A 23,344-nucleotide genomic window follows, 5' to 3' on the forward strand; every position below is an offset into this window, starting at 1 on the left:
TAGGGTCTATATTAGGTCAACGAACACATAAATGTTCGAATCTATAAAGGTCAACCATTATAGATCAAACATTTACGTGTTCAAAAATGTTTAAAAAAAACAAAACAAAAAAAAACTAAGTAATAAATACATAAACCAAGGGGTGTAGGCAGGGGGACAAGCCCCCCTGCAGCCCCCACACCCCCCCTACTTAAATATACCAACTCCAAGATCGCGCTACAGTGTAGTGAAGGGGAAATTTCCCATTTCCGCACTGTAGCGCACTGATGTGCAATCTCGGAGTTGGTACATTTAAGTAGCGGGGGGTGTGGGAGGTGCATGGGGCCTTTTCTTAATTTTTGTTTTCTTTATTTTGTTTTTATTACATTTTCGAACATTTAAACATTCGATCTCTAAAGGTCGATCTTTAGAGATTCGAACATTTAGATGTCCGTTGATGTAATATAGACCCTATGTGTGTGTGTGTGTGTGTGTGTGTGTGTGTGTGTGTGTGTGTGTGTGTGTGTGTGTGTGCATATAACATAGAATCAAATACGTGCCAAATAACACAGTCATAAAAACGAGACAGTCAGTGCTATGCCTAGCTAATTTTGAATGATACAAATAAACGAAACTCAGAAAAAAATGATAGGTGAGTACTGAAATATAGCTTAATTTGTGTACAGCAGAATTACATGCCTTACTTCTATCAGTAGGGTACACAAATCAAGTTTTATGTGGAAAGTCTGAAACCCATCAGTGTATTCTGTCTCCTATAGGTTGCTTATGGGTGACCTTTGCCTGGCTTACAGAGCAGTCTGTGACTTGGCTGTGATGGAAATGCTACACATTCATAAAGCAAGCTGCAAGAGGGTCACTCTTTCCAGGATGAACAGGTCATGCTGGAGAGATAGATACACCTCCCAGAGACTGCCACTTTTCTGGAACAAGCTTCCAGTTCATGCAAAACAGACCCCCACCCTGACCCTCTTAAAAAGCAACATAGATCAATGGATGGTTGACTGCAAATTCACTGCTGGGGTGGAACCCATGTCCCTCCTCAACAGAAGAAGTCAGTATTAACTACCATAGACCGTTACCTCTGAAAACTTCCCTAAATTAACCACCGACAATTCGGAGCAACTGGGGATACATACGGCTAGACTTATAAGGGCTCTAGGGCCATTAACCTAGTAACTTTCTATGAACCTGTGAACCTATGAAGTAGTACTATAGAAATGTGATACAAACATAAATAAACTTCTGGCAGCCTACCAGGCAACCTTTTCTTGTAACAGTTACATGAACAGCCAGCTCAGTTAAATCAACCAGACTGATGACTTAATGAAACTGGTGGGAAGGAGTAGAAGTGTAATACTGCAGCATGCAGGCATAGGAAACTAAACTAAATTATTTATTATTTATTGACATTTGTTTACTGGGAAAGTCCACTGGGCCAAAAGAGCCCATTTTCATTGGAGGCCCGGTGAGAAAAGCTCCACAAAGCTGGTTCTTATAAAGGTACATGGAACTCAAAACAGTAAAATACAGGCAGTAATATACAGAAACAGACAATATTATACAAAACAGAAAAGGAAGCGTATAAAACATACAATACATTACAGAGTATTAGACTTGAAAGATGCCTACTATCTAGATAATCATACATTTGTTGATGTCTTATACATTTAGAAAAAAATAGAGAAGAAAGACGTCATATGGGTGTATTTACAAGGTTGTAAAGGAGTGTCAGCTGGTGCAATAGGGCAGTGAAGAGTGTATTTGTTTTATTATTTGATAAAAAGTCATATAGATATATTAAGTCTTAGACAGGTAGTTATGCATAGCTAGATAAACATCTTAATGTTTAAAATGTGTATAAAGGAAGATCTGAGAGGTAAGGATGTAAGTTAAGGAAGTATGACTGTAGGTGTGGGTAATCAGGTTATGGATGGGTGAATTAGCCAAACTAGCCAACCTTTCAAGAGTAACACTGAAATGCACTTGAAAAGTTGTTTTGTAGGTTTTCAAAGGTTAGTGAAACTTAAGAAATTGTATTTTACCTGAGTCGAAGAAACCAGAAAGTTCCAGTAACCCATTTTAAGTATATAGAGGGAAAGAAAAATTAGAGCAATGCTACCTAGCTAATGCTCTCTTATGGGGATGCACAAAGTTAAAAAATAACAGCATCTTTGCTGACCTATGTGTGCCATATGGAGTACAGTATATTAAAAAAATCCTCATGCAGTGCTGTATGCAGATCAGGATTAACAGAACTGTGGAAAACACAATATTTTGAAATGTGTGTGTGTGTGTGTGTGTGTGTGTGTGTGTGTGTGTGTGTGTGTGTTTTGTCTGCTGTGGGGCCAGTATTACATTTTGATTAATTACTAAACTCCAAAATTCTTATAAATATGTGTGTTATGCTGCCCACAAGATGATAATATATTTTTTTCTTCTAATTTGTCCATAAATAAATAAATAAATAAATATTCGGTATTAATGGGCCTACCTAGTTAAAATGCATAATAAAATATATTTAAGCAAAGTTAAACAAGCAGGCATATAAATTTCTGTACTGCAACAGATTGCTAGTTATTCTAAAAAGTACAGACACTTACCAGCTGGATAAAAGCAGGGTGGGGCTCCTGCAACACTACTGTTATAACAATATCCGGCATTGCTACATGTTGTTTCGGTCAGTGTTCCTGTGCCATAACTTTGTCTTGACTCTGGAGATATATCACATGATAAATCTGAAAGTGCAAAAGCAGCATACACATGAATTTAATTATGTGAGTTACACAGATAATATAATGGCACTTTTACAAATAATGACTACTCTTCCAATGTTTAAATATGTTTACTGGAAAATCATTTACCATGCTGCAGAAAAGTATATAAGCATTAAAGATTCTTAGGCATAGTAATATGATAAGGTATAAACTTATTCCTGTGTTAAGTGCTCAATGGGCATTTAATGACTGGTGGTACAGGTGGCATTTAAATCCCACCAGTACCACCTACAATTTGGATTGATGGAACCCCAATGTGAAGAAAAGTTCTTAGCTGGCACCAGATGGATGATCTCTTCGTACCCAGCAGATTAAAATAAAGGAAAGAAATGTTCACACAAATCGCACTTAATAAGCAATTCACAAAATGCAATCTGTCCCCTAGAGCATAAAGGAAATCTGCACTGCTGACATTACTATGGGATTTAAACATCCATCCACTGATTGGACTGCACACAGACCACTTACATTGCTGAGTATTTGTCCTAGCACTCTAGATCCCTTTATCACAACTCACTATCTCTCTCTGTCTTTCTCTGTCAGCCATAGTGCCTTTTAGTGTCCTTTATCCATAGTAGCTGCCTTTCACACAAGTTGTTATTTTCATAAACTACACATGCACATACTTTCAAAGGAAGGCTAGCAGAATTATCCAGTTCCCCACAGCTTTTTTCCTTGCATGATAGTATTGTTGCCACCCTGGAATGGCCAGGGACCACCAGCTACCTGCTGCTCTTAATTAAACCAAACGTGAAAATATACATATATTCACTAGTAGTAGACCTGAATGATCTAGTTAAGTGGAGATGGGAGCCACAATATGTTAATCTACAGTGGTAAACAATATCACTCCTCTCAGATAATAAATAGCAATGATAGATATATAATAAAAAGTCCAACCACAAGAGCTTAAAAGTGAACAAATAAACTTTACTTAAAGAAAAAGACAACTAGTGCAGTTAAAGATTAAGTATGCAAAGGAATAAGAAAGTGCACAAGGACTATTAAAATAACAGTAAGTTTTACAGATGTGAGCATTTAAAGAAACACCCCTACCTAGGCTAGCTATGTATATCTAACTACCTTTTTATTTAAAGAATACTGAACCTTTCTGTTATAAGTTCACAGAAGTTAACAGACAGGAATGACAGATAGAAAAGTTATAGGGAACTAGTCACCTCGATTTCCTCCAAGCAAAGACGCGACTGAATTAAAACAGATTCAGGTATTATTACATTTCAAGTTACCACTTCTGTTTCTGGTGCTTTTTGATTTGCATATGTGCAACAGATCCATCAGGGCTGGGTCTGATGAAGCCCTGTAAGCCAGGCAAAGATCTCCTCTCAGCAGCTTGTACGAGACTGAATACAGAGACATAGCTATTAGATGATCAATTTAGGAATGGGTATTCATGCCCTAAATGTTCCTAGTAAGATGCCTTTGTGGGCATTTCAACTGTTGCAAGTGTCTGGATAGATACATGCCAAATGAGGCACTGTATTCAATGATAGGTCTGATAAGGGCCAAGTAGATTGGTACTATAGCTTCCTTTGACCTGGATGCCATATCCTTTCCTGTAGGTTGGGTGACATTGAATGATTTTCTTAATATCTTAGCTACATGCTTTTAATGATGTCAGATTGCTGCCTACATATATTCCAAGATCCCTTACTCCTGAATCAACTCCTTGGGGTGTTTTATCTATGCAGTAATTAACTTGGTTGACAGTTTCCCAGAGGACATTATAATGATTTTTTCTGGCATTGAGTTTTAGGTCATGGGTTTGGCACCAGTCATTTGTCTGTGTTAAACCCACTTGGAAGATGTTTGTGTCTTAGGGGAATCTATAATAATTCCTAATTTTCAGTGATCTGTAAATTGGTGATCCAGAGGCCTTTAACATTAGCCTTGACTTCAAGAAGTAGATGCCAAATAAAAGTGGGCCCAGCCAGCAATCTAATGATGATGTTATGTAAGGGCTTACGCCTAGCTCAGAGAGCTTATCAACAATGCCTGTGTAGTGTATTATTTCAAATGCCTTAGCCAGGCCACTGCTTTACCCTACTCCATTGCCTTAGTGACCCTCTCAAAGTAGATTACCAGTTTACGTAGGCATGACCTTCCCTTAACAAAGCCAAGTTGGGATGGGTCCAGTGTCTGTACATTGCTAATGTCCTTGTTTATAATTTCCATAATTCATTACTACGATCATCTTAAATTTACAAAACATTCTATCAATTTTCTTTACTAGTTCTCCACAATTTCTTTTCAAGCATATATTCTATTCCTGAAAATAAGAGCATCATTTATTTCATTGGTTTTGTTATCCACACTAGACCAACTGTTCTCTTTTACCACCCCTTCTTTAAGAGGAAAATGATTGTATATTAACTGTGGTTATTCAAAGGTTGTTACTAAGTTTATGGCCAAAAGGAACCATGCAGAAGCTAAGCCACCTCACCCAGTACTTGTGGGAAACAAACAGTGTCCCTCATTAAGTAGACTTTCCTTATATATTCCTAGTGAAACTTTGTGATCACCCATCTAGTCATCCAGACTGTCTTTAAAGATTGCTAGGAATATACTCTTTTTGCTAAGTAAGAGCAGCTTATTACAGAAATGGGGGATATATTTGGGTTGGCATCTTCATGCCATCTGGTCTTTTTGATGTGATAGTGTAGGTTTGGGTCCCAAGTGTGGGTGTTTGCTTTGCCACTTGTTATATTTATGTGAAGGAGTTCAAAGAGTGAAAGTCATTCATAAAATGGAAAGCTAAGCAGAGATCAGCCATCAGCAGTCTGTATGACACTGAGTTCTGCCCAATCCCAGTTGTTAATTCAACCTTTTAAAGATCCTATGTATCTTCAGAAGTACCTTGTCCATCTGTTTCATGAATAATGCAATTTATTTGTTAAAACTCACAGCCATCTACAATAAAACAAATAAAAGCTCTTTCACTTGTCTTTTCTTTAAATCAAAGGCACTACTACCCTGTCAACACTTCCTTTCTTAAATTAATAGGAGCAGAGACTAGGACACTTCTGTCTGTTCCCTTTCTGAAATTTGACATTTCCTTTTATCATGTCCTTGCACAACCAACAGCACTGCATTTAATTCTGACCCTGTTTGACACCTTTCCTGGATTTAAATACCTGCATAATTTTCTCAGCGTGATCTGGTCTATGAAAATAAAGGCTTTCTGTATATCAAATAACTTCTATTTTGTGTTCAGCTTCCAGTTTGCAGCATGGTAGTTCAATGGTCTAGATCAGTACCTCACAGCTTTAGAGATTGTAATTCTGTCCCAACCACCAGTTATTATTTGTATAGTTTGCATTTTCTCCTATATCTGCATGGATTTCTCTGGATATTCTAGTTTTTACCTAACTCTCAAAAGCATTATAGTTGATCGTCTGCTGTAAATTGTCCATTTATATTACATTTTATCATAACCTTGTGGCCTGAGTCATGCCTACAAAGGGTCTGATATAAGTAAGTTCAATTTTACAGTTATCAGATGAATAAAATAAAGAATAGAATTGTAAAAAAATTAAAACTGAACTTGTTCCTCCATAAACATAACTGTCAAACGTCAGTGGTCTTCTAAGATTCTACATTCAACTTTTTTTAAATCCTGTACATTTTATTAAGCAACAACTTTGCCAAGATTTTCATGTGGGTATTGAACTGATCAATGGCTTTAGTATTTGTTAATTACTCATTGCCAGACCTCTCATTTCAAAATCATTGTCACCCCAACCTTATATAAAAGTTAGCAACAGTTAGTGTGTTTGTCAGTTCTGCTATTATTTATTTTGCTTTGACTGCAGGGATGCCATCTTGCTGTGATGCTTATACAATTATTAAGCAATAACCCACACCTGGGTGTGGGTAATGCTGGATTTACCCATAGTTGGTGTGGTTTGGTCACAAGGGTGAAGCCTGAGTGGCTAAACAAAGACAACCGTGGGTAAATCCAGCATTACCCACACTCAGAAGTGGGTTATTGCTATTATACAATGACATTATTTAAGAAAAAAATACTTACTTTTCTTAAATAATGGCATTGTATAATGCCTCCTTGCTGCCCTTCTGCAGCTGTCTGGTATTCTGCAGCAGTTCTGATGTACTGCACATGCGTATGCTTACGCAGTACATCAGAGCTGTGGCTGGAAGCAACAGAAAAAGGAAGATCTCCGTTACTTTTTTTAAAGCTGTCTCGCTATGTTAAACTCCTTTAACATAGTGAGACAGTGTCTAAAAAGCAACTGAGATCTTGCGTTCTCCGTTGCTGTAAAAAAGACTTATACTAATGGAAAAAGTCCAGGCGACCAGACCTTTTTCCATTAGTATAAGTCTGATTTACAATGTGCACACTGACCAATCAGCATGCACATTTTATTTATTTTACATTTGTTGACCGGGCTAGTCCAGCTGGATACATGTCCTTTTTCAGTAGAGGCCCGGAGAGATAAGCTCCAAGACATGGTCTAAATACAATAACACTAGTTCAAACAACACAGAAAAAATATCAATATACTAATAAAAATAGCAACTTTATAAAAGAAAATAAAAATCATCAACAATGGTATCAAGTAATTAACGGTACAGAGTTTGTAACAGGATATATTATTGAGGACAAAAATCATAAAACAGTGAAATTTCAGGTATGGAGACAAAAGTCAGGTTAAGTCAGAGGTAAACAAAGGAAGTTAGGTGAGTAGTAATGTAGCAAAGGAGTTACTTAAGAAGAGAAAGTAAAAAGAGGATATAAAAAAATGAGAAGGGGTAGATAAGAAAAATATGATAAGATGGAAAAAAGTAGCAGAGGCTAGTAAGCACTGGATAGGTTAGACAACTTAGTAGAGGTAGATGACTAGTCTGGTTTGGAGTAGGGGCATAGCCAGTGAGTTTCGAGGAGAAGTTTAAGTCTATTTTTAAACAGAGATAATGAGGTGAGTGAGGAGAGGTCACAAGGGAGAAGATTCCAGGATTTACCTACAGAATTAGAGAAAAGGGAATCCCCAGCTCTGTTGTCAGGTTTAGTGGTGTGGACTAGTAGTTTTTGAGATGAGCATAAGGACTTCAGATGTGTATAGGGGGTGATTAGGGTAGACAAACTTGAAGTATTAGAAGGTTTATAAAGAATGTTGTGGGCAAGGGTGAGTTGGTGAAATTTAATCAGGTGTTGTAGTTCTAACCATCCTAGCTGTTTTAGGTTTATGCAATGATGGGCTCGGAATGGGTTGCCTGTAGCAAATCGTGCTATGTTATTATAAGCCATTTCCAATTTGTTGAGGTTATTCTTGGAGAGATTAGTAAAAATTGGAGAGGCATAAAGGAGTGTAGAGATCAAATGTGTGTGGGCAATAGTAGTTTTAGCAGTGGGGGAAAGAAAGGGTTTTATCCTATAGAGGGCACCGATTTTTTATTAACAGTCTTTATAGTATTATTGATGTGGATGTCAAAGCTCAGATTATTGTCGGAGGTGACACCAAGTAGTTTGTTGGTAGAGTCAGGAGATATAATAGTATAATTGATAGATGTTACTGAGAATTGGAGAGGGGAGAACTTATGAGTAGGCGTGAAGAGGAGGAGTTTGTTTTTTTAGGGTTCAAGAGGAGGCAATGCTGAGTGAACCATTGTTCAACTGTGTTGAATACTTTTTGGGTGAGAGCATGAAGGTCATGGGATGATGTAGCTGAACATAATAGTGTTGAGTCATTAACATATTTTATGCAGGTGGCTTGTGGGATAGCTAGATGAAGGTCATTAATAAATATAGAGAAGAGAAGAGGCCCAAGTATGGACCCCTGAGAGACTCCTAAGGTAACAGGTAGAAGGGTAGATAAAGTGTTTTGCCAAAGTACTGGTTGCTGTAGGTTGTCAAGGTAGGATTGGAACCATTTTATGGAAAGTGAGTCTAATGACAGAGATTTCAGGATGTTTAAGAGAATTTGTTGATATTGTAAGTAGTAGTTTTGAGAATTTGATGGTTTATGTCTAATGATATAGGTGAGTGAGTGGTCACTGATGTAGTCACTCAATATTAATGGGGGGGGTCGTTGTATAATAGTTCTCGTTTCACGTGTTTCTCACTTCCCATTCCAACTCCTGCAGGAATGTCATCATGCTTTTCTCCTCTATGAGCAACTTCCTATCACATCTGCTTAAGTTATTTGCTATATCTTGATTACTGCAAACTGTTTTCTTATTCGTTCCCAACCGCATCAAAACAGAATTCTTTCCTTCTGCATAACAAATCCGGTGCAAGTATCCTCATGTCATGTCTCTGTAGAGACTGCAGAGTTTATTTTTCCTATCTCATTCTTTTATTATGTTGTGAATCTGTGTTCTTTCATGCTGCAACTTTAAGTACTTTTTCTCACTTCTTAATTCCCAGTCATAGTGACTTCACCTTCTAGTTTCTTGCTGTCCTCCCATTTCTCATTTCAGCCATATTATTTCTTTACATTCTTTTCCAATGGCCGGAAAACTGAATCCTACATCTGCATTTACTTTCTATCTGGTTAAGAAGCTCACTACATGCTGGTAGCTGTTAAGGTCCTGTTTTCATACTAAACAAAGCTTTTATGTGAAATTAAGACATTAAAGAATTGTCTATCACATCTGATATTTATAGGATTGTGAAGGACAAGACTTCTTTATGTGTATGTGGAGGCAGAAGCTTTCCTATTGTGGCTTCTGACTTTTAGAAACATTACAGAAAGTTATTAGTTATAAATTGCTGCCGATTAAAATCCATGGATATGTCCATTTCCTATACTAATAAGGTATATGTATATGTTACTCAGCTCCATGGCATAGAGGTGATAATGCAGTGCCTGTGCAGTAGGTGACCAGAGTTCATTCAGCAGCTTGGGTTCATTTAGGAGCTGGTCAGGGAAGTTTATTATAATGGTTGAGGTCTTCACCTCAAAGACACAAGGTGCAGGTTTAGATTCTGACCTTGGGTTATTTACTAGGCTTAAAATAGCACTTAAGTCAGTTAGCCCAGTATTCATTTAAGAACAAACTGAATGTGGAATTTTACTTCATGCTGACAGCAAGTGTGAGACATATTAATTATCTGTTTACAATTTTAATAAAACTGTCAGAGGCTTATAAAAATATAATGATTTGATAACATTTTATGTTTTCAAAGTCAATTATTAGAAGGTAAAATGTAAGAGTATAGAGCACATGGTGACAAAACATGGCTGCTAGCACAGGAGTTATCAGTGGAAATTGGTACAAGTGCTGCCTATAAGTTAGGTAATGGGTTAAACTTTGCAGAGGGGATGCTTTATGACAGGTGAAGCTGTTGAAACAAGACTAGTTTAATTTGATCTACTGTTTCATCTGTATATATTTTGCCTCTGTGAATCTTAGTTTAGATATTGTTTTTCTTTATTTGTTTGAGACTGTCTTTCAATGTTGTTTTAAATATTTCCTGTGATTTTGAACGCTGATGTCACTGTAAATATATACTTAATACTTTCTTGTTCTTTTATTATTTATTATTAAATATATTTAAACCTTTCATTTTTGCTGATCTTTGTAGAGATATTTAAGTTTTGTGAGTACTTGCATATTTATTTGGTGACACTGTGTGGGCCACTCATAATAGCCTTGCTCTTGGTCAAACTACCATTTGTATTAATATTAATTTCACTCAGTATGTTGGGTACCCTAGGAAGAGCCTTAAGGTAGCAGGAAGGAGTGTCTGGTGGCAGTCACAACTACCTTACAGTCTGGACAGAAGGAGGAATAGCTAGTAAACTTGTACCAGCCTTTCCCAGGTGTGTGTGTGTGTGTGTGTGTGTGTGTGTGTGTGTGTGTGTGTGTGTGTGTGTGTGAATCAAATCTCATAGTGTGTGTATGTATGTGTGTGTGTGTATTTGTGTGTGTGTGTGTGTGTGTGTGTGTGTGTGTGTGTGTGTGTGTGTGTGTGTGTGTGTGTGTGTGTGTGTGTGTGCGTGTGTGTGTGAGTGTGAACTACTTGGGCAGGGACATGAAGCACTGGTTGGACAGAGAGAGAGGATGTTGGAGGACTTAGCTTGGAGCCCTGGCTAAGGACTCAACTCTATACCAGTGCCAGTGGGAGTTTTATTGGGGATCACGGGACAGGGGGAGAAACCAGCCACAGACTGACTGTAGACTCTGTGTGCTCTTAAAGGGAAATTGCACTTGATGCAGGGAGCTGTATCTGGAAATATTGTATGTGCACCTGTTATCCTCTCAGTGAACATTCCCCACAGGTGCCAGTGATGAAGATTGAGGCTCCTTAATTACTGGTCCAGTGGTGGGTCATTACACCTATTAGCAGTATTTCTTTTTTAACCAAACCCATCTTCCTCCCAGATTACCTCCCTGTTCTCTTCACTTCTGTTTTCAGTATTTTCCCATGTTGAAAACCTTCAACATGGTAATGCTATAGATCACATAAAGCCCTCTTAAAATAGTAAGCTCATAAATACCTGAAATCCTGCAAAACAGGTAATAGCAAGTGCACATGCATTGCAATAGTTATGTAGTTTCAAGCAAAATTGTCAGATATCCCTATATGCAACTTTTTGAAATAGTTTGAAAAATGATTCAAACTGGCTGTACTCCATCTCAATGTTTCTATGTAATGTAGCCTAGAGTGGTAATGGGTTTAAATTCCAGGCACAGATTTGTTGGTGATGCATGCATCATTGCATGAAAAGTACATAAAGGAATGGCCACCAGTCCAGGCTGTTCTTTTTCTTGCAAATATAATGCATATTTATTAAATGAAAGTTAGTGTTTGTTTTCTATATTTCATACAACATATCCCATGCTTACTCAGCAAAATGCTTATTCATAAACACTTGGTACCTTTCTGTTTATTAAGAGGAACAAATGACAGATAAATTTCACATCAGAACATCATTGCCTACGTAAAAGGAAGAAGCCCCCTTGTTTATGGTGACATCTTTTACTAAACAAAAGTGTTCCCAATATTCTGACATAATTGATAACCAGTAATCTGTTGTGTCATGGTGTCAGCCAACACTGGACACCCAAACTGACTGACTGCCATAGAAGTGGCATGAGACATATCAGGTTTAACCTGGCAAGATATAAATAGCTACTGACATTTCAACTTAATCTTAAATTCTTTCAAAGGAATAGCACCATGAATATCCAAACCTCTCCTACTATCCAGAATTCTCACACCCTCCCCATAAAAGACCTATAATATATTTGGAAGAATTTCTTTCTCCCTATGCAGGCACTGCCCTTTCCTTTCATTCTTCTATCTTACTCCATCATATCAGAACTTCTCTGAATAACAGGATTTATGTGGCCCACAAAGCTTTCGGATCCTCCTGAATACTGATCATAAAAGAATTGTAGCATCATTTAGGAGAGGAAAATGGGAGTGTGCTAATGGTGGATGCACATTGTAGGGGAGGGACACACGAGAATATACTAATCATGAATGCACATCATTGGAGTGGGGAGCATGGAAAGTGATAATGGTAGATACACATCAAGGGGAAGGGGTCCAATGAAATATACCAGTGGTGAATGCACTTTATTTGGATGGAGGCACTTGGGAATGTGCTAATGGTACACATTCTTTTATCTTATCCCATAATTTCAGAACTTTTCTGAAAAAAAAAACAGGATACAAGCTATTGAGGCAATCATGAAGCAGCTGAGAAAAGAAACAAAGAAGATTCCTAGAGTGCCATGAGAAGGACTGCCAAAGAAACACAAAAAGCATGTATTCATTCAGGGACCCAAGCTTGATGTACTAAAAAACAGAAAGATGAAACAACTTGTGAATACCAAAACTGGCTGGTACTAAGGAAGGTAACTTGTTCCAGAGATTATAAACAAAGTTGTCCAGTGAGGCATGGGTACAGCACGATATAATTTATTTATTATTTATTTATTTTATATTTGTTAACCGGGATAGTCCAGCTGGTATATGTCCATTTTCAGTGGAGGCCCAGGGAGAAAAGCTCCAAAGAGACAATTAAACAGAACATACAGACAAACATTGCTTATATTATATATACTTTACTTTGATATGTTAATGTTTATATGCAAGTACAGATAGGGACTCTAGTTTGGGACAATAGTTACCATAGTACTGAAGTGGTGCAAAGATTTTGGCCACATAAGAGAGTAAAATAGAATCTCCTGCATGGTTGTTGGATCTAGTAACAGCTAACTGTAGTTTATCAGGTTGGATAATGTTACAGTGAAGGAGATATATTTTGTTGATAGAGTATCTTGTAAGTAGTAACTAGCTGACTATAGATAATGAGTTCTATATGGCTGTTGTTGGCATTGGCTGGCTATCTGATTGTAGCAGGTTGTCATTTTGATTTCTGTTTTGGATAAGTTAATCAGGATGGGTGAGGCATACAGTAGTGTTGAGAGAAGGTGTGAACGTGCAATTGTAGTTCTAGTATTATGGGTCAGGAATCATACTATGTACAGAATCACACCTCCTGGGATGTGAAATAACTGTCAAAAGTACTCCTTTTGCCTTAAAGAAGCAATTTTAAAAGAATGAAAAGCAGATTTTGATAGAGGCTAGACTGTGGGCCACAAACTCAGTATTTCTCAAGACAAGGGTAACATACTTTACTACCAACCTATGCCTCATATGAAACAGTTTAAAAAGACAGGGTCATCATTTCAGCTTAAATTTCCAGCAACTCTTCTAAGAAATGACTCCTGCATGTATATGTACCTACTCTAACCCATCTAAGACAAACCCAAGTTTAGCTTTCAAAATAATAAGACCCTAAAGACCATCTTTGTTATAAATCTAGTTTAAATAGGACTACTCTTAGATCGGATAGAGTAGGTACATATACATGCAGGAGTAGTACTGCCTGTGCATATATACACACAGGTACTAACTTTGTACACCATAAGCTAAGCTTCAGAATAGAGCCTTCTCACTCTGCTGACTGTAAAACATTCAATGTAATATATTTGAGTTATTGTCTAATGTTTTTCATATTATATTGGCATGACTAATCGACAGTTCAAAGACAGGATACTTGAACATATGAGGGATATAAGAAATAAAAAGGAAAGTGCCTTGACTATGCACATCAAAAATGAAGGTAGTGAGCATAAGTTTAAGTTTCTGGTCTTGGAAATACTTGCAGTCAGAAAAAGGGGAGGAGATATGAGGAATATTACTGAGGCGGCCGAACAAAAATAGATTATGTTACTGCATGCTGATAAAGTGCCTGGTTTGAATAATATGGTCCCTATTAAACCTTTCCTGAAAGCGAGACAGTTGAGACACTAGTTTTTAGTTAATGTATGCTGTGATGTTTTTAAAAATGTTATGTATGGCTTTAAATAAATTAATTGTTTTTAATTGAAGTAATTAATGTTAATTGGAATACTACTTAATGTGTTTGTTTTAAGTCATTTTTATCTAAGTCTGATGAAGAGGTGAATCCTTGAAAGTGCTTACTTACAATAAATTGGATATTCTGCTGTGTTACATCCAGTGCTACGGTGTTTTTTTTCTCATTTGCTTCTTTTTGCTCTGGTTGTTTTATTGCCTGAGGCTATATTCTTTGTTTACTTCAAAAGTGCACCTGTTGATGATAAACAGAAGTAAAAAGATACGATGTTACCCCTTTGAAATGGAAATAAGAGCCTACTACCAGCAATGCTAAGAAAGATTGCAGAAGAAAAGAAGACCCGACAAGGACTGCAAGCTCAAAAGCAGTTGCCTATACAGACTAGTCAGTGGGTTGAGGCACAGCTAGGTACCAGCTCCCCTCTGCCATTATTTAGTTATTATTTTATACTATAGCAGACAGAAATACCAGATGAAAAGATTGTGAATGTTTTACTCTGGAAGGATGATCCACCATCACAGCATATGGAAAAAAATCAGAATATGCTTAACAGTGCACTGAAACCGTGAAGATAGTTATAAGTATGACCAGAGGACTGATTTTATCTCCACTTGACCAGGACTGGTCAAATAAGTTTAAATAGGATCATAGGATCATAGGAGTTTACTAGGCTATCGACCAGGAAGTCATTTCAAGCCTAGCCGATTCATCCCAATGTAATACCATAGATATGCTAGTCAATACCCAGGATTGCATTTAGTAATGACTGCCCATGTCCAGGAGAATTGTGGGCACTGTCCTTGGTAAGAATTTATGGTGCCTCATCCACTCGTCCAGCTTCCTCTTGAATAGTGTCATACAGATGTCCTGCTTCATATGAATGGGCGGCCTATTCCACAGACACAGCAGTCACTGAAAGACAAATCTGTCCCTTCAGCATGTCCTACTTAAGTTGCAGGCCATATTTAGGTCCCTGGAATGGGTATCTCTAGTACAGTTTGATTTACGGATATGCAGCAGTTCATTAGATTTGGGTCTGAGAGTGCTCTATAAGCCAGGCATAAGTCTCCTCTTAGAAGGCTATATGATACAGAGTATAGTGACAGGGACATTAGTCGGTCTCTGTATGGCACATGCTAGAGTCCCTTGATTTTCTTTGTTAGAAACCTCTGAAGTGTCTCCATTTGCTGCAGGTTCTTTGTACAGTACATGATTAATGGGGCGTTATATTCAATTATGGACCAGATTACTGTTGAGTATAGAGGGGTTATAGCCTCCTTTGCTCCTAAGGAAATGCCTTTACTAATTAAGTGTGCTACATAGAAAGCCTTCCTTACCACAGTAGACACATGGTGGTTGAAGTTAAGGTTGCATTCTACTTGTGATCCCAGATCACTTACCACTTTGTAATTTGATAGTGTGAAGGGCACTGTTTTTGCTGAAGGGAATGAAGATGCATTTCTTTGCATTTAGTTTGAGACCATGACTAAGACACCAGTTGTTGGTCTGTGTAAGACCCTCCTGGAGTATACTGGCATCATTTGAAGATTCAATAATTGCAGCCAGTTTGCAGTCATCCACAGAATTGGTTAGCTACAACACATAGTTTTGGCCTGAACTTCTGAAGCGTATATATGAAACAGTCGGGGACCCAGCACTGGCACCTGTGGCACCCTGCTGGTGACAGGTCTGCTGGTTAATGTGGAGTTACCCACTTTGATAGCGTATGTCTGGTTTGTGAACCAGTTAGCAACCCATCTTACAACAAACAGGTTTACATTCAGTTTGCTAAGTTTATCAGTAATGCCTGAGTGTAGGATTGTGTCCAACATCTTTGCCAAGTTGTGGTATGCTGTGTGCACAAATTTGCCCTCATCAATAACCCTGGTCACATTTTCAAAGAAATCAACCAGATTTAATAGGCAGGATCTGCCCTTGATGAAGCCGAATAGGGTTGGATCCAGTGTTTGGAGGTCGCCTATGTCTTTACTTATGAAGTTCATAATGATACATTCCATTTCCTTACAGATGAGGCTGGTCAGACTTATGGATCTATATTTCCCTGGTCTGTTGCTAGACCACCTTTGTGGAGGGGAAGCTATGATTGAAAGGGTACTTAATGGTGATGATAGTTCATGTTTTAGCCTGTTTAGAAGACAGCCCGGGATGCCATCTGATCCCATAGAGGCTGTGTTTTTTGTCTTGGGCAAGGCTTTAATCATCTGCTCTTCATATAAGTAGGGTGGATGGAAGTTTGGGGGAATGTTTGTGATAAGTTTGGAGGGGATAAAGGAGTGAAATTTTGCCAAACCTATCCACTAGCAGATTTGGTCTGTGGGGTCAGTGTGTGTGATACCGTTAGTCACTAGTTCTGCACATGCTTGCATCCTACCTTTTAGGCTATGTAAGTAACTGTAAAAGGTCTTATGGTTATCCTTGGCTGTGCTTGCTAGGTTTTTCATAAAGGAGCCCTTAGAGGATCTGACATGTTGTCTTATTTGTCTGCTCAAGCTGAGGAGGGTGCTTTTGCATTGTTGGGACTTCAACTTTGTTTTCTTAGACGGCAACTTTTTGCATTCATTGTAAAGTTTGTTGATGCTGGATGGTGGCTTGATTTTACTTGGGACTCTGGCTTTGATTCTTTCTGGTACAACTGAATCTATACAATTATGCAAGTGATTGTACAGGGCTTTAGTGTAAGCTTCAGTGTAGTTAGCACTTCCAGCTAAGGTTACCACATGTCCCACTTTGCGAGGCATAGTCTCTCTTTGGGCAGTTGTGTCCTGCAAAAAATTCGAAAAAATGCTAAATGTCCTGAGATTTAAGGACACAAATTTTCCTATATTTTCTTTAATAGTTGCATAAAATAGTTATTTTGTATCTGAAACACCTAAATATTATAAGAAACAGTTTAAACAACTAATATGATACAAGAATAAGCTTTTATTTAGGGAAAAAAGTGAAATTCTGTCCTTTGAACTGGCTGTGGGTATGTTTTGTCCTGCAAAATCTGACATTGGGTGGGGCTTGGAATGCATTTATACCTTCGCCTAGTAGGGTATAGTTTGCCTTGTCAAAATTTTTAGTCTGATTTTGCCCTTTGTGAGTTTTGGTGTTAGTGCCAGCTTGAAGGTGACCGATTTGTGGTCAGATTTAACTAATGAGGGTCCAACAGTTGCGGTAGTGCATCTGTTTGACATATTTATCCCTCTTGTTGGGGAATGAACAATTTGTGGTTTAGTCCTGAGGGCATTTGAGTTAACAAAGACAATCATGGGTAAATCCCGCATTACCCACACCCAGAAGTGGGTTATTGCTATTATACTATGACATTATTTAAGAAAAGAAATAATTACTTTTCTTAAATAATGGCGGCCAAAAGCAACAGAAAGCAAGATCTCCGTTGCTTTTTACTGTGTTAAATGGGTTTAATGGCGAGACAGCTTTAAAATAAGCAACGGAGATCTCCGTTGCTTATTTTAAAGCTGTCTCTCTATTAAACCCATTTAACATCGGAGAAAGCAAGATCTCCGTTGCTTTTTATACACTGTGTCGCTATGTTAAAGGAGTTATTATTAAGATCTCCATTGTTTTTTTTAAACCTGTGTCGCTATGTTAAACTCTTTTAACATAGCGAGACAGACTTATACTAATGGAAAAAGTCCGGGTGACCGGACCTTTTTCCATTAGTATAAGTTGATTTACAATGTGCATGCTGGCCAATCAGCGTGCACGTTTTGGAATATTAATGGGGGGTCAGGGTATAATCAGAAATATTTGGATTGACCCCAGCTGCTCAAATTGGCTTCATGCGCTTCATGACCCATGGAGGGGGATATATAACTGGCTAGGACTTGAATGGGAGTCTTACCCATAGTAATCTGTAGTTGGACTAACTCCATGAAATTGTCCAGTCTAACTAGATGGGAGGTTTATTTGTCTCTAATATAGATAGAAACACCACCTCCTTTGGTTCTAACACATTTGTTTCGTAGTCTGAAGGTATGGAAAGCATTGTAGCCTTGCATGGCCAGAGTACTCTCTGAGACCTTGAACCAGGTTTCAGTGACTGCACAGACATCTACATCTTCCAGTTATAGAAGTCTTTCCAGGGTGTGCAGTTTTTGGGTTAAGCTCCTAGTGTTTAGCAACATGACCCTTATTTTGTTAAGACTGGCAGATTTCATGTATGTGAGTTTGTTTTTGAGATCTTGCCTAAAAAAGGCACTATGGGGAGGCAAGAACCTTTGCCAGCAATGAAAGCCTAGTGGTGCTAGGTGCAAACTGTCTCTGGCAAAGCAGCGAGTTTTGTTGCCCCTGGCTTCACAGGCTGACAGAAACTGAATAAGGCATGTGCACAATCATCAGGATGGTTCACAATGCTGACTGAAGAATTAGCAGTTTAAGTAAATGAAAATTGAAGGAATGGAAGAAGAGGGGAGGAAGATAGAGTCCAGACTCCTGCTGCATACAAATGACTGTATGTTGATCAATGAGGATACAGAGGAAGTACTGACAGAGATTAGGACCAACTTTGTCATCTTACAAACTTAGAAAGAGACAGTGTTAGATGTTATAGAGAAAGGAAAGGGAGAGGAACAGTAAGTAGGTGGACATAAAACAAACAGATTCCCCAGACACATAGGATTGTATATAAGATTCATCACAGAACAGACTACAGAGAAAAACTTAAGATGAATTTAGAGAGAAAACTAGAGACAGGAGGGGGAGGACTTTTACTACACTGAAGGAAATTAACATGGTTATAAGGATGGTATTTCCAGTGATACTACATATGCTAAGAATATCAGATATAACAAACAAAAATATTTTAGAGCCTGCAAAAAGCTAGAAATGCATAGAATGTGGAACAGGGAGAAAGATAAAGAGGAATGGTCTAAAATGGACATAAGAAAAGGAGGCTGAGGTTTGCCACACTTACTAACATACACACTGACTTGCAACATAGTATACTGGATAAACACACAGAAAGAGAGGAAGAAAAAAAGCAGAAATATGGGGACAGACAATGAAGAAAGTATGCAAACAGCACAGATAAGAAAGCAGTGAAACAGTCAAGCAACATGCTATGGGGACAAGAGAACGGGAAGGGCTTGTGGGGAGACCCAGGATAGAGAAGAAGGCTATGGAAAACAGGAAGAAAAATTTAAATAATATGGAATAAATGAATATGTTGATTTTCTAGAAGGGAAAAAAGAAGAGAAATAATACTCAAATGTGTAGAAGAGCTAGAACAGCAATATGCTACAAGAAAAATGAAATGTTGAAACTGAAAGAAGAATTGAAAAAGGAGACAGAGGAGAATATTAACATGAAAATGTTGGAGGCAGTGGGTGAAAGAGGAAGAGAAGGGCAACATGGAAAAATGTGAAGGAAAAATAAAAACAGAGATGTAGAACAGTATTCAAGGACCTGAAAAAGTGATGAGGGGGCACGAGCTAGAGACCTAAGGAAGAGATGGGAAAGAGGGGAGGGAGGGGAAGTCAATACACATAAATGGAAAAGCATGCTGCAGACAAACTGCCACATCCAGAAGATACAATAGGATAGGTGAGCAGACTTCTAGAGATGGTACCTAACACATAAAAGACTGAAGAAAGAGCAAAGGAAGGAAGGAGAGTAATGGAGGTGCAGAGAAGCAGAGGCAGGTATCCTGGGGATGCCAATGTTCACAGGAGGTTTGTACAAGGTTCTGAAGGTCAGAAGGATGTATATCAAAAAGAGGGAATGTGCTGGATACAGTAGGGATGAAAACAATTGGACGAAAGTAAACTTAGGTTGAAAAAACTGGTGGTTTAAGAAATCAAAATATTCACTGCAAAAAGCTTAAAATGGGACAAGAGGTAACAAAGCAATAAATACACAAGAAATTTATAGATATAGACAGAAGATGGCAAAAATGGTTAAGGAATGGAAAGAGATTATAAAGTATTATAACTTTGTGCACAGATGAATAGTGATGTATAGCAGATGAGGAAGAAGATGGTACAGTGCAAGGATGATGATGCAGTGAGCTGACAGCAAATGGAATGTGTACCATGCCTGTGGATTGCATGTGCATGTATGTATGCATTGTTTACACTGATGGAAAAAAAATAACAATGAAAAAAGGATACCTTCCATATAGGATGTACATTTGTCAGCCCGTTTTCCTACAGAAAAAAAGAGATTAATCAAACTAACCTTTAAATGTTCTGGCAGCAAAAATATCCTACAGACAATTACATTGACCCTAAATATATGCTTTTAATGAAAAAAAATCATTGGTAAAGGAAAATTGCCTATTTTCCAAGTCACATTTTTCTTCCAAACTTTCTAAAATAGTCCACATCCTTATTAAAACAAATTTTTCTGCCTAAAATCGCAAAACTCTCTGTGTTGAAAGGAATATGTCAAAAAACACAATCGAAGTGAAAATCTCTTAATTTTCCTAATTTTATACTGAGTGCAAAGGTCTGAGAAGGTTGTCTCAATGCATACATTATCAAATTAAATGGTTGTACAGATTCACCATAAAGAATAACATGACAGAACTGTAGGAAAACACACCAAGTCAAATTAAAAGATGTTTCTTGTTTACACCTTAATATTATTCCAAAAATATAGAGCTTAAAATAATGGGCTATGGGGAAACTCTCTCAGTGATCACTCTGTATTAAAATGTTATCTCTCATATGACTATTCTACTTACACCAGTCTGTAATAAATGCCTTGTATAGAATGACAGATCCAGAACCTTCCCCTGTTCCTGACAGCAAACTAAAAATACAGTCATAATTCATAATGTTAAAAATATTTTCTAAATGAATATTCTAGGGAAAAAAACCCTCTTAGAACTCAGTCAAAATCTTCTACAACATTCTGTCAGTATCTGAATAACATATATGCACTTACCTCTATTTGTTTTTTACTTGTGTATCTGTTAACACAATCTTTTGAATCTTTAATCTAAGTTACTTGTCAAAGTCCAGCAGCTTATTATTACAAGTCTGAAGTACAACAGACATTCAAACATTCAACCAGGTGACATCATAACACTTCCAAATCAGTTTTTACAAAGCTTCTTAATGGCATAAAGTATGCCCTTGAGACAGATTTAAGTATAATTCATTCAATACTTTTAGAAGGCATGCCAGCTGAGACTCATCTCTTTTTTTGCATAAATTTTATGAGGTAACCCATTCACACCAGGTGTGGAATGATTTAACATGTTTTAAAACAACTAATTCCATTACGGAAAACTTCTTTTCCATATCCTTAAAAGCTCTAACCATGCTCAATGTCATCTTTAATCTGCTTTAGGCAAAACATAGCTACAAAAAACTCAAATAAAGCATATAGCTTATATTTCAATACAATCAACAGACCAACATCAGTATTATAAAAATATTCTATTTTCCTTTAACTGCTAACTGAAATGGTAATACTTCTCATTTCTTTATACTATATTTTGTTTCCTTAGACACTTTTGAGCTATATAAACAATCTATAAACACATTTCTATCTAATGCTGAATCTTTTATAGCTAATGCTGAACCTTTCTTTTCTAAGTAATCCAATCTAGTCATGTACAAAAGAAATATGCTCCCTCTAATCTCTTCCATTTAAAATAGTTTGTTTCCACTTATGTTCTTAAATTCATTTTTCTTTAACCCAAACATCAAAAGTCTAAGAAAAGAAAGCCCACAAAAGTTCTAAATGATTCTGCCATACTCTCCTTAATGATCACTAATCTTTGGTTTCTTGTGGTAATTCTAGTCTTATATTGGAAAAAAGCATCCATATTGTTTCAAAACAATTTGAAAATTCCAACAAAATGGGAAATGGTGCTGATGCTAATATGAAAATATGAAAACAATAATCACACTTCCTTAAAAAAATGTTTAAAACAAAAATAAAATCAATCCAAGCTTTTAGATCTACCTTAAAGAACTGTAACTTCTTGGACCCTATCAGAGCAGCTGATGTCTTTGAAGAAGTGTTTGCCATATTCTGTTATCAAGGTCTTGATGCCGTCTTCCTGTTCTTTTACTCTCCTCTAATAGACTAGTATTAAAACCCCACAACAAATTACTAATAAAAGAATATCCAACCATAAATCTACTGATTTGAGTAACTTTTGTTTCAATGGAGATTTTGTTAATAAATGTTTAGATTTAATACTTTAAAATCAAAGTCCATATCTATGGGTGCACTATGTCCTGGAGTAATTTCATACCATATCAATGCTTTAATAGAGATATTAAAAACAATACCTGCTACCTCTAAACACTCAGGCACTAATGCAAAAAACAAAAGTCACCTTAGAATCCTATTCAATACTAGACTCCTTCCTTACATTTTATAATAAATATGTAGTACATTAAACACTCCAATTACTTTACAAAGTCAGTAAAATTTCAAGCTTGTTAAGCACTTTTGTAACATCAGAATGATGCTTAACATCTGTTGTGCTTTACAGTCCTCAGACTGTACAGGAGAAGAGAGGTAGGAAGCTGTTAAAACAACACTCTGTTAAGTGTTGATTGTCTTCCCGATGTTGTTTTTGGGTGGCTGCTATCTGTATGGCAGTAATTAGTGTGTATGTTTTTCTAAAATATAAAACACTTACCATTACTACACTATTTTGTGTCTCTTTTTTCTAAACTTTGGAGCACATGGGAGGAGGTAAAAATCCACACACACTACAAAAAGTTATGTTCAGAATGTATAACCAGGGAATTTATTATCTGTTCTCAACACAGATATCAATATTCGCCTCTCAAGCTTTGCTCTTGCTGTTAATTTCTTGACATCCATATCTTAAACACATACCTTCCTGGTTTTGATTGGACACCTAAACATAATATTCTAAACATAACACTGTTGTGACTGTAACCAGTGTGATACACTCCATGCTCATACCTGTGCAATTTAACTATTCACATTAAGGGTTAGATTTTTTTTGTTTGTTTTATACACATTCCTAATTTGAGGTATTTTGACACAAATTCAAAGCTCCATACAAGTGCAACATATTTATAACTTTATAGCAATTAAAGTGATTTGTTACACTTTTTAAAGTGTTCTAGTTATGTTTTACATGTGTTGTGATAGCAGTATTACTTACCACAGAGGTAACTGGTATGAGTATTTCCTTTGGTGGTGTTATTTATTTTTAGCTAATGTTCACAA

Source organism: Protopterus annectens, chromosome 2.part1 (genome assembly GCF_019279795.1).
Source record: "Protopterus annectens isolate FY-2018-M chromosome 2.part1, PAN1.0, whole genome shotgun sequence".
NCBI lineage: Eukaryota > Metazoa > Chordata > Ceratodontiformes > Protopteridae > Protopterus > Protopterus annectens.